The 13,152-nt window shown below is 43.9% G+C and overlaps 17 non-coding genes across 17 annotated transcripts; all 17 read right to left on the bottom strand.

The window, feature by feature from the left end:
* Window positions 1-157: 157 nt before the first annotated feature.
* trnal-cag (transfer RNA leucine (anticodon CAG)) lies at window positions 158-240 on the bottom strand. Its single transcript has one exon. It is a non-coding gene; the product is annotated as a tRNA-Leu (tRNA).
* An 820-nt stretch (window positions 241-1,060) lies between these two features.
* On the bottom strand, window positions 1,061-1,132 carry trnaq-cug (transfer RNA glutamine (anticodon CUG)). The gene has a single exon. It is a non-coding gene; the product is annotated as a tRNA-Gln (tRNA).
* Window positions 1,133-1,508: 376 nt separating this feature from the next.
* trnal-cag (transfer RNA leucine (anticodon CAG)) lies at window positions 1,509-1,592 on the bottom strand. The gene has a single exon. It is a non-coding gene; the product is annotated as a tRNA-Leu (tRNA).
* Window positions 1,593-2,412: 820 nt separating this feature from the next.
* Window positions 2,413-2,484, bottom strand: trnaq-cug (transfer RNA glutamine (anticodon CUG)). Its single transcript has one exon. It is a non-coding gene; the product is annotated as a tRNA-Gln (tRNA).
* A 376-nt stretch (window positions 2,485-2,860) lies between these two features.
* trnal-cag (transfer RNA leucine (anticodon CAG)) lies at window positions 2,861-2,943 on the bottom strand. The gene has a single exon. It is a non-coding gene; the product is annotated as a tRNA-Leu (tRNA).
* An 819-nt stretch (window positions 2,944-3,762) lies between these two features.
* trnaq-cug (transfer RNA glutamine (anticodon CUG)) lies at window positions 3,763-3,834 on the bottom strand. The gene has a single exon. It is a non-coding gene; the product is annotated as a tRNA-Gln (tRNA).
* A 1,283-nt stretch (window positions 3,835-5,117) lies between these two features.
* On the bottom strand, window positions 5,118-5,189 carry trnaq-cug (transfer RNA glutamine (anticodon CUG)). The gene has a single exon. It is a non-coding gene; the product is annotated as a tRNA-Gln (tRNA).
* A 1,276-nt stretch (window positions 5,190-6,465) lies between these two features.
* On the bottom strand, window positions 6,466-6,537 carry trnaq-cug (transfer RNA glutamine (anticodon CUG)). The gene has a single exon. It is a non-coding gene; the product is annotated as a tRNA-Gln (tRNA).
* A 376-nt stretch (window positions 6,538-6,913) lies between these two features.
* On the bottom strand, window positions 6,914-6,995 carry trnal-cag (transfer RNA leucine (anticodon CAG)). Its single transcript has one exon. It is a non-coding gene; the product is annotated as a tRNA-Leu (tRNA).
* Window positions 6,996-7,813: 818 nt separating this feature from the next.
* Window positions 7,814-7,885, bottom strand: trnaq-cug (transfer RNA glutamine (anticodon CUG)). The gene has a single exon. It is a non-coding gene; the product is annotated as a tRNA-Gln (tRNA).
* A 376-nt stretch (window positions 7,886-8,261) lies between these two features.
* Window positions 8,262-8,346, bottom strand: trnal-cag (transfer RNA leucine (anticodon CAG)). Its single transcript has one exon. It is a non-coding gene; the product is annotated as a tRNA-Leu (tRNA).
* Window positions 8,347-9,166: 820 nt separating this feature from the next.
* trnaq-cug (transfer RNA glutamine (anticodon CUG)) lies at window positions 9,167-9,238 on the bottom strand. Its single transcript has one exon. It is a non-coding gene; the product is annotated as a tRNA-Gln (tRNA).
* Window positions 9,239-9,614: 376 nt separating this feature from the next.
* On the bottom strand, window positions 9,615-9,697 carry trnal-cag (transfer RNA leucine (anticodon CAG)). Its single transcript has one exon. It is a non-coding gene; the product is annotated as a tRNA-Leu (tRNA).
* An 823-nt stretch (window positions 9,698-10,520) lies between these two features.
* trnaq-cug (transfer RNA glutamine (anticodon CUG)) lies at window positions 10,521-10,592 on the bottom strand. The gene has a single exon. It is a non-coding gene; the product is annotated as a tRNA-Gln (tRNA).
* Window positions 10,593-10,968: 376 nt separating this feature from the next.
* Window positions 10,969-11,051, bottom strand: trnal-cag (transfer RNA leucine (anticodon CAG)). Its single transcript has one exon. It is a non-coding gene; the product is annotated as a tRNA-Leu (tRNA).
* Window positions 11,052-11,870: 819 nt separating this feature from the next.
* trnaq-cug (transfer RNA glutamine (anticodon CUG)) lies at window positions 11,871-11,942 on the bottom strand. Its single transcript has one exon. It is a non-coding gene; the product is annotated as a tRNA-Gln (tRNA).
* A 376-nt stretch (window positions 11,943-12,318) lies between these two features.
* trnal-cag (transfer RNA leucine (anticodon CAG)) lies at window positions 12,319-12,401 on the bottom strand. The gene has a single exon. It is a non-coding gene; the product is annotated as a tRNA-Leu (tRNA).
* Window positions 12,402-13,152: the final 751 nt, after the last annotated feature.

Raw genomic sequence — 13,152 nt, 5'->3', positions numbered from 1 at the left:
AGTGACCTCTGACCACCATATCTAATGAGTTCAACTGCGATGTGTTATTGCAAATGGACGTCTTGGATCACATTCCACAGCTGGTTTGTGAGAAAACTGCTGACTTTGGCTTCCTAATATCAAGTTACAAGCACTGGCTCTAGTGAAAAACACCTACTGTCAGAAGTGGGATTCGAACCCACGCCTCCAGGGGAGACTGCGACCTGAACGCAGCGCCTTAGACCGCTCGGCCATCCTGACTCAAAAATATGAAAATCTGAAGGAAAAAAATTTTTTTTTCTTTTTCCAATTAAAAAATGACAGACGCTACAGGCATTGATAGCAATATTCTCGTCATTATTACTCTACATGAAAACTGTGACAGATAAGTCTTGTCTTTCATTACCTAAGGACAATTTCAGAGCTGCTTCAGGTGCAATGAAGCAGACATACATGTAGAGCTGGACCCAGCTCAGAATTATCCCAATCAAATCAGATTTGGCAGTACAGTACACATATTTGACGATTCATTTTGTTTTCTACATGAAGTTTAACGAGGGGTCGGAAATGCACATCAACACTTTTTGCCCACGTTAAATATCACACGAAAGCCAGGAACTGTATCGTATTTAGTTGCTGTGAGTTGTGATGTAACCCCCCTCGAAGCAGAAGGTTTCTCCTCTCTCCTCCTCTGTGCTGCTGCCTGCATGTCTGCAGTTCTGTATCAAATAGTGGTGCCAAAGTCAAGAGCAGTCATTGCACAGCAAAGTCTGGGGACCAGAGCGTCCTAAGAAGTACACTGCACAGGACACGAAGGCTGCTTGACGTGACACGAGTGGTGATGTGGACTTCCAACATACATACTCTCCTTTCCTTAGTCTCCATAAAGGCAGATCTCACCGAGATTTGAACTCGGATCGCTGGATTCAGAGTCCAGAGTGCAAACCATCCATCGTATTTAGTTGCTGTGAGTTGTTAGAGAGAACTTTCAAGGCGGAGCCCTGCTTCCGTGACACCTCGGGTTGGGATGAAGTGGGACGTGGAGATTGCATACTTTCCTTTCCTTAATCTCCTTAAAGACAGGTCCCACCGAGATTTGAACTCGGATCGCTGGATTCAGAGTCCAGAGTGCTAACCATTACACCATGGACCCATTACACCTTGGTCTGCTCAAATCATATTGCCAGACATATTTTCTATACAGATGATGTGATACGGAGAGCATACAACACCACCAATGACAAAGAAGATAATGTGAAATAGAGACCCTCACTGGCTATCTCAATAAACCAAGTAAACTAATACTTAACAACGGATGTTTTGCACATCAAAGTAGTTTTGAAAGAAAGAAATGAGACAGACGCAAGGTCACAGTGACCTCTGACCACCATATCTAATGAGTTCAACTGCGATGTGTTATTGCAAATGGACGTCTTGGATCACATTCCACAGCTGGTTTGTGAGAAAACTGCTGACTTTGGCTTCCTAATATCAAGTTACAAGCACTGGCTCTAGTGAAAAACACCTACTGTCAGAAGTGGGATTCGAACCCACGCCTCCAGGGGAGACTGCGACCTGAACGCATGCGCCTTAGACCGCTCGGCCATCCTGACTCAAAAATATGAAAATCTGAAGGAAAAAATTTTTTTTCTTTTTTCCAATTAAAAATGACAGACGCTACAGGCATTGATAGCAATATTCTCGTCATTATTACTCTACATGAAAACTGTGACAGATAAGTCTTGTCTTTCATTACCTAAGGACAATTTCAGAGCTGCTTCAGGTGCAATGAAGCAGACATACATGTAGAGCTGGACCCAGCTCAGAATTATCCCAATCAAATCAGATTTGGCAGTACAGTACACATATTTGACGATTCATTTTGTTTTCTACATGAAGTTTAACGAGGGGTCGGAAATGCACATCAACACTTTTTGCCCACGTTAAATATCACACGAAAGCCAGGAACTGTATCGTATTTAGTTGCTGTGAGTTGTGATGTAACCCCCCTCGAAGCAGAAGGTTTCTCCTCTCTCCTCCTCTGTGCTGCTGCCTGCATGTCTGCAGTTCTGTATCAAATAGTGGTGCCAAAGTCAAGAGCAGTCATTGCACAGCAAAGTCTGGGGACCAGAGCGTCCTAAGAAGTACACTGCACAGGACACGAAAGGCTGCTTGACGTGACACGAGTGGTGATGTGGACTTCCAACATACATACTCTCCTTTCCTTAGTCTCCATAAAGGCAGATCTCACCGAGATTTGAACTCGGATCGCTGGATTCAGAGTCCAGAGTGCAAACCATCCATCGTATTTAGTTGCTGTGAGTTGTTAGGAGAGAACTTTCAAGGCGGAGCCCTGCTTCCGTGACACCTCGGGTTGGGATGAAGTGGGACGTGGAGATTGCATACTTTCCTTTCCTTAATCTCCTTAAAGACAGGTCCCACCGAGATTTGAACTCGGATCGCTGGATTCAGAGTCCAGAGTGCTAACCATTACACCATGGAACCATTACACCTTGGTCTGCTCAAATCATATTGCCAGACATATTTTCTATACAGATGATGTGATACGGAGAGCATACAACACCACCAATGACAAAGAAGATAATGTGAAATAGAGACCCTCACTGGCTATCTCAATAAACCAAGTAAACTAATACTTAACAACGGATGTTTTGCACATCAAAGTAGTTTTGAAAGAAAGAAATGAGACAGACGCAAGGTCACAGTGACCTCTGACCACCATATCTAATGAGTTCAACTGCGATGTGTTATTGCAAATGGACGTCTTGGATCACATTCCACAGCTGGTTTGTGAGAAAACTGCTGACTTTGGCTTCCTAATATCAAGTTACAAGCACTGGCTCTAGTGAAAAACACCTACTGTCAGAAGTGGGATTCGAACCCACGCCTCCAGGGGAGACTGCGACCTGAACGCAGCGCCTTAGACCGCTCGGCCATCCTGACTCAAAAATATGAAAATCTGAAGGAAAAAATTTTTTTTCTTTTTCCAATTAAAAATGACAGACGCTACAGGCATTGATAGCAATATTCTCGTCATTATTACTCTACATGAAAACTGTGACAGATAAGTCTTGTCTTTCATTACCTAAGGACAATTTCAGAGCTGCTTCAGGTGCAATGAAGCAGACATACATGTAGAGCTGGACCCAGCTCAGAATTATCCCAATCAAATCAGATTTGGCAGTACAGTACACATATTTGACGATTCATTTTGTTTTCTACATGAAGTTTAACGAGGGGTCGGAAATGCACATCAACACTTTTTGCCCACGTTAAATATCACACGAAAGCCAGGAACTGTATCGTATTTAGTTGCTGTGAGTTGTGATGTAACCCCTCGAAGCAGAAGGTTTCTCCTCTCTCCTCCTCTGTGCTGCTGCCTGCATGTCTGCAGTTCTGTATCAAATAGTGGTGCCAAAGTCAAGAGCAGTCATTGCACAGCAAAGTCTGGGGACCAGAGCGCGTCCTAAGAAGTACACTGCACAGGACACGAAAGGCTGCTTGACGTGACACGAGTGGTGATGTGGACTTCCAACATACATACTCTCCTTTCCTTAGTCTCCATAAAGGCAGATCTCACCGAGATTTGAACTCGGATCGCTGGATTCAGAGTCCAGAGTGCAAACCATCCATCGTATTTAGTTGCTGTGAGTTGTTAGGAGAGAACTTTCAAGGCGGAGCCCTGCTTCCGTGACACCTCGGGTTGGGATGAAGTGGGACGTGGAGATTGCATACTTTCCTTTCCTTAATCTCCTTAAAGACAGGTCCCACCGAGATTTGAACTCGGATCGCTGGATTCAGAGTCCAGAGTGCTAACCATTACACCATGGAACCATTACACCTTGGTCTGCTCAAATCATATTGCCAGACATATTTTCTATACAGATGATGTGATACGGAGAGCATACAACACCACCAATGACAAAGAAGATAATGTGAAATAGAGACCCTCACTGGCTATCTCAATAAACCAAGTAAACTAATACTTAACAACGGATGTTTTGCACATCAAAGTAGTTTTGAAAGAAAGAAATGAGACAGACGCAAGGTCACAGTGACCTCTGACCACCATATCTAATGAGTTCAACTGCGATGTGTTATTGCAAATGGACGTCTTGGATCACATTCCACAGCTGGTTTGTGAGAAAACTGCTGACTTTGGCTTCCTAATATCAAGTTACAAGCACTGGCTCTAGCGAAAAAAACCTACTGTCAGAAGTGGATTCAACCCACGCCTCCAGGGGAGACTGCGACCTGAACGCAGCGCCTTAGACCGCTCGGCCATCCTGACTCAAAAATATGAAAATCTGAAGGAAAAAAAATTTTTTTTTTTCTTTTTTCCAATTAAAAAATGACAGACGCTACAGGCATTGATAGCAATATTCTCGTCATTATTACTCTACATGAAAACTGTGACAGATAAGTCTTGTCTTTCATTACCTAAGGACAATTTCAGAGCTGCTTCAGGTGCAATGAAGCAGACATACATGTAGAGCTGGACCCAGCTCAGAATTATCCCAATCAAATCAGATTTGGCAGTACAGTACACATATTTGACGATTCATTTTGTTTTCTACATGAAGTTTAACGAGGGGTCGGAAATGCACATCAACACTTTTTGCCCACGTTAAATATCACACGAAAGCCAGGAACTGTATCGTATTTAGTTGCTGTGAGTTGTGATGTAACCCCCCTCGAAGCAGAAGGTTTCTCCTCTCTCCTCCTCTGTGCTGCTGCCTGCATGTCTGCAGTTCTGTATCAAATAGTGGTGCCAAAGTCAAGAGCAGTCATTGCACAGCAAAGTCTGGGGACCAGAGCGTCCTAAGAAGTACACTGCACAGGACACGAAAGGCTGCTTGACGTGACACGAGTGGTGATGTGGACTTCCAACATACATACTCTCCTTTCCTTAGTCTCCATAAAGGCAGATCTCACCGAGATTTGAACTCGGATCGCTGGATTCAGAGTCCAGAGTGCAAACCATCCATCGTATTTAGTTGCTGTGAGTTGTTAGGAGAGAACTTTCAAGGCGGAGCCCTGCTTCCGTGACACCTCGGGTTGGGATGAAGTGGGACGTGGAGATTGCATACTTTCCTTTCCTTAATCTCCTTAAAGACAGGTCCCACCGAGATTTGAACTCGGATCGCTGGATTCAGAGTCCAGAGTGCTAACCATTACACCATGGAACCATTACACCTTGGTCTGCTCAAATCATATTGCCAGACATATTTTCTATACAGATGATGTGATACGGAGAGCATACAACACCACCAATGACAAAGAAGATAATGTGAAATAGAGACCCTCACTGGCTATCTCAATAAACCAAGTAAACTAATACTTAACAACGGATGTTTTGCACATCAAAGTAGTTTTGAAAGAAAGAAATGAGACAGACGCAAGGTCACAGTGACCTCTGACCACCATATCTAATGAGTTCAACTGCGATGTGTTATTGCAAATGGACGTCTTGGATCACATTCCACAGCTGGTTTGTGAGAAAACTGCTGACTTTGGCTTCCTAATATCAAGTTACAAGCACTGGCTCTAGCGAAAAACACCTACTGTCAGAAGTGGATTCAACCCACGCCTCCAGGGGAGACTGCGACCTGAACGCAGCGCCTTAGACCGCCGGCCATCCTGACTCAAAAATATGAAAATCTGAAGGAAAAAAATTTTTTTTCTTTTTCCAATTAAAAATGACAGACGCTACAGGCATTGATAGCAATATTCTCGCTATTATTACTCTACATGAAAACTGTGACAGATAAGTCTTGTCTTTCATTACCTAAGGACAATTTCAGAGCTGCTTCAGGTGCAATGAAGCAGACATACATGTAGAGCTGGACCCAGCTCAGAATTATCCCAATCAAATCAGATTTGGCAGTACAGTACACATATTTGACGATTCATTTTGTTTTCTACATGAAGTTTAACGAGGGGTCGGAAATGCACATCAACACTTTTTGCCCACGTTAAATATCACACGAAAGCCAGGAACTGTATCGTATTTAGTTGCTGTGAGTTGTGATGTAACCCCCCTCGAAGCAGAAGGTTTCTCCTCTCTCCTCCTCTGTGCTGCTGCCTGCATGTCTGCAGTTCTGTATCAAATAGTGGTGCCAAAGTCAAGAGCAGTCATTGCACAGCAAAGTCTGGGGACCAGAGCGTCCTAAGAAGTACACTGCACAGGACACGAAAGGCTGCTTGACGTGACACGAGTGGTGATGTGGACTTCCAACATACATACTCTCCTTTCCTTAGTCTCCATAAAGGCAGATCTCACCGAGATTTGAACTCGGATCGCTGGATTCAGAGTCCAGAGTGCAAACCATCCATCGTATTTAGTTGCTGTGAGTTGTTAGGAGAGAACTTTCAAGGCGGAGCCCTGCTTCCGTGACACCTCGGGTTGGGATGAAGTGGGACGTGGAGATTGCATACTTTCCTTTCCTTAATCTCCTTAAAGACAGGTCCCACCGAGATTTGAACTCGGATCGCTGGATTCAGAGTCCAGAGTGCTAACCATTACACCATGGAACCATTACACCTTGGTCTGCTCAAATCATATTGCCAGACATATTTTCTATACAGATGATGTGATACGGAGAGCATACAACACCACCAATGACAAAGAAGATAATGTGAAATAGAGACCCTCACTGGCTATCTCAATAAACCAAGTAAACTAATACTTAACAACGGATGTTTTGCACATCAAAGTAGTTTTGAAAGAAAGAAATGAGACAGACGCAAGGTCACAGTGACCTCTGACCACCATATCTAATGAGTTCAACTGCGATGTGTTATTGCAAATGGACGTCTTGGATCACATTCCACAGCTGGTTTGTGAGAAAACTGCTGACTTTGGCTTCCTAATATCAAGTTACAAGCACTGGCTCTAGCGAAAAACACCTACTGTCAGAAGTGGGATTCAACCCACGCCTCCAGGGGAGACTGCGACCTGAACGCAGCGCCTTAGACCGCTCGGCCATCCTGACTCAAAAATATGAAAATCTGAAGGAAAAAAATTTTTTTTCTTTTTCCAATTAAAAAATGACAGACGCTACAGGCATTGATAGCAATATTCTCGTCATTATTACTCTACATGAAAACTGTGACAGATAAGTCTTGTCTTTCATTACCTAAGGACAATTTCAGAGCTGCTTCAGGTGCAATGAAGCAGACATACATGTAGAGCTGGACCCAGCTCAGAATTATCCCAATCAAATCAGATTTGGCAGTACAGTACACATATTTGACGATTCATTTTGTTTTCTACATGAAGTTTAACGAGGGTCGGAAATGCACATCAACACTTTTTGCCCACGTTAAATATCACACGAAAGCCAGGAACTGTATCGTATTTAGTTGCTGTGAGTTGTGATGTAACCCCTCGAAGCAGAAGGTTTCTCCTCTCTCCTCCTCTGTGCTGCTGCCTGCATGTCTGCAGTTCTGTATCAAATAGTGGTGCCAAAGTCAAGAGCAGTCATTGCACAGCAAAGTCTGGGGACCAGAGCGTCCTAAGAAGTACACTGCACAGGACACGAAAGGCTGCTTGACGTGACACGAGTGGTGATGTGGACTTCCAACATACATACTCTCCTTTCCTTAGTCTCCATAAAGGCAGATCTCACCGAGATCTGAACTCGGATCGCTGGATTCAGAGTCCAGAGTGCAAACCATCCATCGTATTTAGTTGCTGTGAGTTGTTAGGAGAGAACTTTCAAGGCGGAGCCCTGCTTCCGTGACACCTCGGGTTGGGATGAAGTGGGACGTGGAGATTGCATACTTTCCTTTCCTTAATCTCCTTAAAGACAGGTCCCACCGAGATTTGAACTCGGATCGCTGGATTCAGAGTCCAGAGTGCTAACCATTACACCATGGAACCATTACACCTTGGTCTGCTCAAATCATATTGCCAGACATATTTTCTATACAGATGATGTGATACGGAGAGCATACAACACCACCAATGACAAAGAAGATAATGTGAAATAGAGACCCTCACTGGCTATCTCAATAAACCAAGTAAACTAATACTTAACAACGGATGTTTTGCACATCAAAGTAGTTTTGAAAGAAAGAAATGAGACAGACGCAAGGTCACAGTGACCTCTGACCACCATATCTAATGAGTTCAACTGCGATGTGTTATTGCAAATGGACGTCTTGGATCACATTCCACAGCTGGTTTGTGAGAAAACTGCTGACTTTGGCTTCCTAATATCAAGTTACAAGCACTGGCTCTAGCGAAAAACACCTACTGTCAGAAGTGGGATTCGAACCCACGCCTCCAGGGGAGACTGTGACCTGAACGCATGGCGCCTTAGACCGCTCGGCCATCCTGACTCAAAAATATGAAAATCTGAAGGAAAAAAATTTTTTTTCTTTTTCCAATTAAAAATGACAGACGCTACAGGCATTGATAGCAATATTCTCGCTATTATTACTCTACATGAAAACTGTGACAGATAAGTCTTGTCTTTCATTACCTAAGGACAATTTCAGAGCTGCTTCAGGTGCAATGAAGCAGACATACATGTAGAGCTGGACCCAGCTCAGAATTATCCCAATCAAATCAGATTTGGCAGTACAGTACACATATTTGACGATTCATTTTGTTTTCTACATGAAGTTTAACGAGGGGTCGGAAATGCACATCAACACTTTTGCCCACGTTAAATATCACACGAAAGCCAGGAACTGTATCGTATTTAGTTGCTGTGAGTTGTGATGTAACCCCCCTCGAAGCAGAAGGTTTCTCCTCTCTCCTCCTCTGTGCTGCTGCCTGCATGTCTGCAGTTCTGTATCAAATAGTGGTGCCAAAGTCAAGAGCAGTCATTGCACAGCAAAGTCTGGGGACCAGAGCGTCCTAAGAAGTACACTGCACAGGACACGAAAGGCTGCTTGACGTGACACGCAGTGGTGATGTGGACTTCCAACATACATACTCTCCTTTCCTTAGTCTCCATAAAGGCAGATCTCACCGAGATTTGAACTCGGATCGCTGGATTCAGAGTCCAGAGTGCAAACCATCCATCGTATTTAGTTGCTGTGAGTTGTTAGGAGAGAACTTTCAAGGCGGAGCCCTGCTTCCGTGACACCTCGGGTTGGGATGAAGTGGGACGTGGAGATTGCATACTTTCCTTTCCTTAATCTCCTTAAAGACAGGTCCCACCGAGATTTGAACTCGGATCGCTGGATTCAGAGTCCAGAGTGCTAACCATTACACCATGGAACCATTACACCTTGGTCTGCTCAAATCATATTGCCAGACATATTTTCTATACAGATGATGTGATACGGAGAGCATACAACACCACCAATGACAAAGAAGATAATGTGAAATAGAGACCCTCACTGGCTATCTCAATAAACCAAGTAAACTAATACTTAACAACGGATGTTTTGCACATCAAAGTAGTTTTGAAAGAAAGAAATGAGACAGACGCAAGGTCACAGTGACCTCTGACCACCATATCTAATGAGTTCAACTGCGATGTGTTATTGCAAATGGACGTCTTGGATCACATTCCACAGCTGGTTTGTGAGAAAACTGCTGACTTTGGCTTCCTAATATCAAGTTACAAGCACTGGCTCTAGCGAAAAACACCTACTGTCAGAAGTGGGATTCGAACCCACGCCTCCAGGGGAGACTGCGACCTGAACGCAGCGCCTTAGACCGCTCGGCCATCCTGACTCAAAAATATGAAAATCTGAAGGAAAAAAAATTTTTTTTTCTTTTTTACAATTAAAAAATGACAGACGCTACAGGCATTGATAGCAATATTCTCGTCATTATTACTCTACATGAAAACTGTGACAGATAAGTCTTGTCTTTCATTACCTAAGGACAATTTCAGAGCTGCTTCAGGTGCAATGAAGCAGACATACATGTAGAGCTGGACCCAGCTCAGAATTATCCCAATCAAATCAGATTTGGCAGTACAGTACACATATTTGACGATTCATTTTGTTTTCTACATGAAGTTTAACGAGGGTCGGAAATGCACATCAACACTTTTTGCCCACGTTAAATATCACACGAAAGCCAGGAACTGTATCGTATTTAGTTGCTGTGAGTTGTGATGTAACCCCCCTCGAAGCAGAAGGTTTCTCCTCTCTCCTCCTCTGTGCTGCTGCCTGCATGTCTGCAGTTCTGTATCAAATAGTGGTGCCAAAGTCAAGAGCAGTCATTGCACAGCAAAGTCTGGGGACCAGAGCGTCCTAAGAAGTACACTGCACAGGACACGAAAGGCTGCTTGACGTGACACGAGTGGTGATGTGGACTTCCAACATACATACTCTCCTTTCCTTAGTCTCCATAAAGGCAGATCTCACCGAGATTTGAACTCGGATCGCTGGATTCAGAGTCCAGAGTGCAAACCATCCATCGTATTTAGTTGCTGTGAGTTGTTAGGAGAGAACTTTCAAGGCGGAGCCCTGCTTCCGTGACACCTCGGGTTGGGATGAAGTGGGACGTGGAGATTGCATACTTTCCTTTCCTTAATCTCCTTAAAGACAGGTCCCACCGAGATTTGAACTCGGATCGCTGGATTCAGAGTCCAGAGTGCTAACCATTACACCATGGAACCATTACACCTTGGTCTGCTCAAATCATATTGCCAGACATATTTTCTATACAGATGATGTGATACGGAGAGCATACAACACCACCAATGACAAAGAAGATAATGTGAAATAGAGACCCTCACTGGCTATCTCAATAAACCAAGTAAACTAATACTTAACAACGGATGTTTTGCACATCAAAGTAGTTTTGAAAGAAAGAAATGAGACAGACGCAAGGTCACAGTGACCTCTGACCACCATATCTAATGAGTTCAACTGCGATGTGTTATTGCAAATGGACGTCTTGGATCACATTCCACAGCTGGTTTGTGAGAAAACTGCTGACTTTGGCTTCCTAATATCAAGTTACAAGCACTGGCTCTAGCGAAAAACACCTACTGTCAGAAGTGGGATTCGAACCCACGCCTCCAGGGGAGACTGCGACCTGAACGCAGCGCCTTAGACCGCTCGGCCATCCTGACTCAAAAATATGAAAATCTGAAGGAAAAAAATTTTTTTCTTTTTTCCAATTAAAAATGACAGACGCTACAGGCATTGATAGCAATATTCTCACATTATTACTCTACATGAAAACTGTGACAGATAAGTCTTGTCTTTCATTACCTAAGGACAATTTCAGAGCTGCTTCAGGTGCAATGAAGCAGACATACATGTAGAGCTGGACCCAGCTCAGAATTATCCCAATCAAATCAGATTTGGCAGTACAGTACACATATTTGACGATTCATTTTGTTTTCTACATGAAGTTTAACGAGGGGTCGGAAATGCACATCAACACTTTTTGCCCACGTTAAATATCACACGAAAGCCAGGAACTGTATCGTATTTAGTTGCTGTGAGTTGTGATGTAACCCCCCTCGAAGCAGAAGGTTTCTCCTCTCTCCTCCTCTGTGCTGCTGCCTGCATGTCTGCAGTTCTGTATCAAATAGTGGTGCCAAAGTCAAGAGCAGTCATTGCACAGCAAAGTCTGGGGACCAGAGCGTCCTAAGAAGTACACTGCACAGGACACGAAAGGCTGCTTGACGTGACACGAGTGGTGATGTGGACTTCCAACATACATACTCTCCTTTCCTTAGTCTCCATAAAGGCAGATCTCACCGAGATTTGAACTCGGATCGCTGGATTCAGAGTCCAGAGTGCAAACCATCCATCGTATGAAGTTGCTGTGAGTTGTTAGGAGAGAACTTTCAAGGCGGAGCCCTGCTTCCGTGACACCTCGGGTTGGGATGAAGTGGGACGTGGAGATTGCATACTTTCCTTTCCTTAATCTCCTTAAAGACAGGTCCCACCGAGATTTGAACTCGGATCGCTGGATTCAGAGTCCAGAGTGCTAACCATTACACCATGGAACCATTACACCTTGGTCTGCTCAAATCATATTGCCAGACATATTTTCTATACAGATGATGTGATACGGAGAGCATACAACACCACCAATGACAAAGAAGATAATGTGAAATAGAGACCCTCACTGGCTATCTCAATAAACCAAGTAAACTAATACTTAACAACGGATGTTTTGCACATCAAAGTAGTTTTGAAAGAAAGAAATGAGACAGACGCAAGGTCACAGTGACCTCTGACCACCATATCTAATGAGTTCAACTGCGATGTGTTATTGCAAATGGACGTCTTGGATCACATTCCACAGCTGGTTTGTGAGAAAACTGCTGACTTTGGCTTCCTAATATCAAGTTACAAGCACTGGCTCTAGCGAAAAACACCTACTGTCAGAAGTGGGATTCGAACCCACGCCTCCAGGGGAGACTGCGACCTGAACGCAGCGCCTTAGACCGCTCGGCCATCCTGACTCAAAAATATGAAAATCTGAAGGAAAAAAATTTTTTTTTCTTTTTCCAATTAAAAATGACAGACGCTACAGGCATTGATAGCAATATTCTCGTCATTATTACTCTACATGAAAACTGTGACAGATAAGTCTTGTCTTTCATTACCTAAGGACAATTTCAGAGCTGCTTCAGGTGCAATGAAGCAGACATACATGTAGAGCTGGACCCAGCTCAGAATTATCCCAATCAAATCAGATTTGGCAGTACAGTACACATATTTGACGATTCATTTTGTTTTCTACATGAAGTTTAACGAGGGGTCGGAAATGCACATCAACACTTTTTCCCACGTTAAATATCACACGAAAGCCAGGAACTGTATCGTATTTAGTTGCTGTGAGTTGTGATGTAACCCCCCTCGAAGCAGAAGGTTTCTCCTCTCTCCTCCTCTGTGCTGCTGCCTGCATGTCTGCAGTTCTGTATCAAATAGTGGTGCCAAAGTCAAGAGCAGTCATTGCACAGCAAAGTCTGGGGACCAGAGCGTCCTAAGAAGTACACTGCACAGGACACGAAGGCTGCTTGACGTGACACGAGTGGTGATGTGGACTTCCAACATACATACTCTCCTTTCCTTAGTCTCCATAAAGGCAGATCTCACCGAGATTTGAACTCGGATCGCTGGATTCAGAGTCCAGAGTGCAAACCATCCATCGTATGAAGTTGCTGTGAGTTGTTAGGAGAGAACTTTCAAGGCGGAGCCCTGCTTCCGTGA

Source organism: Plectropomus leopardus, chromosome 21 (assembly GCF_026936395.1).
Source record: "Plectropomus leopardus strain MGB_pleo_1.0 chromosome 21, ASM2693639v1, whole genome shotgun sequence".
Lineage (NCBI taxonomy): Eukaryota > Metazoa > Chordata > Actinopteri > Perciformes > Serranidae > Plectropomus > Plectropomus leopardus.
The sequence above is the reverse complement of the archived record's forward strand: the minus strand, read 5'-3'. Positions and strand labels throughout refer to the sequence as shown.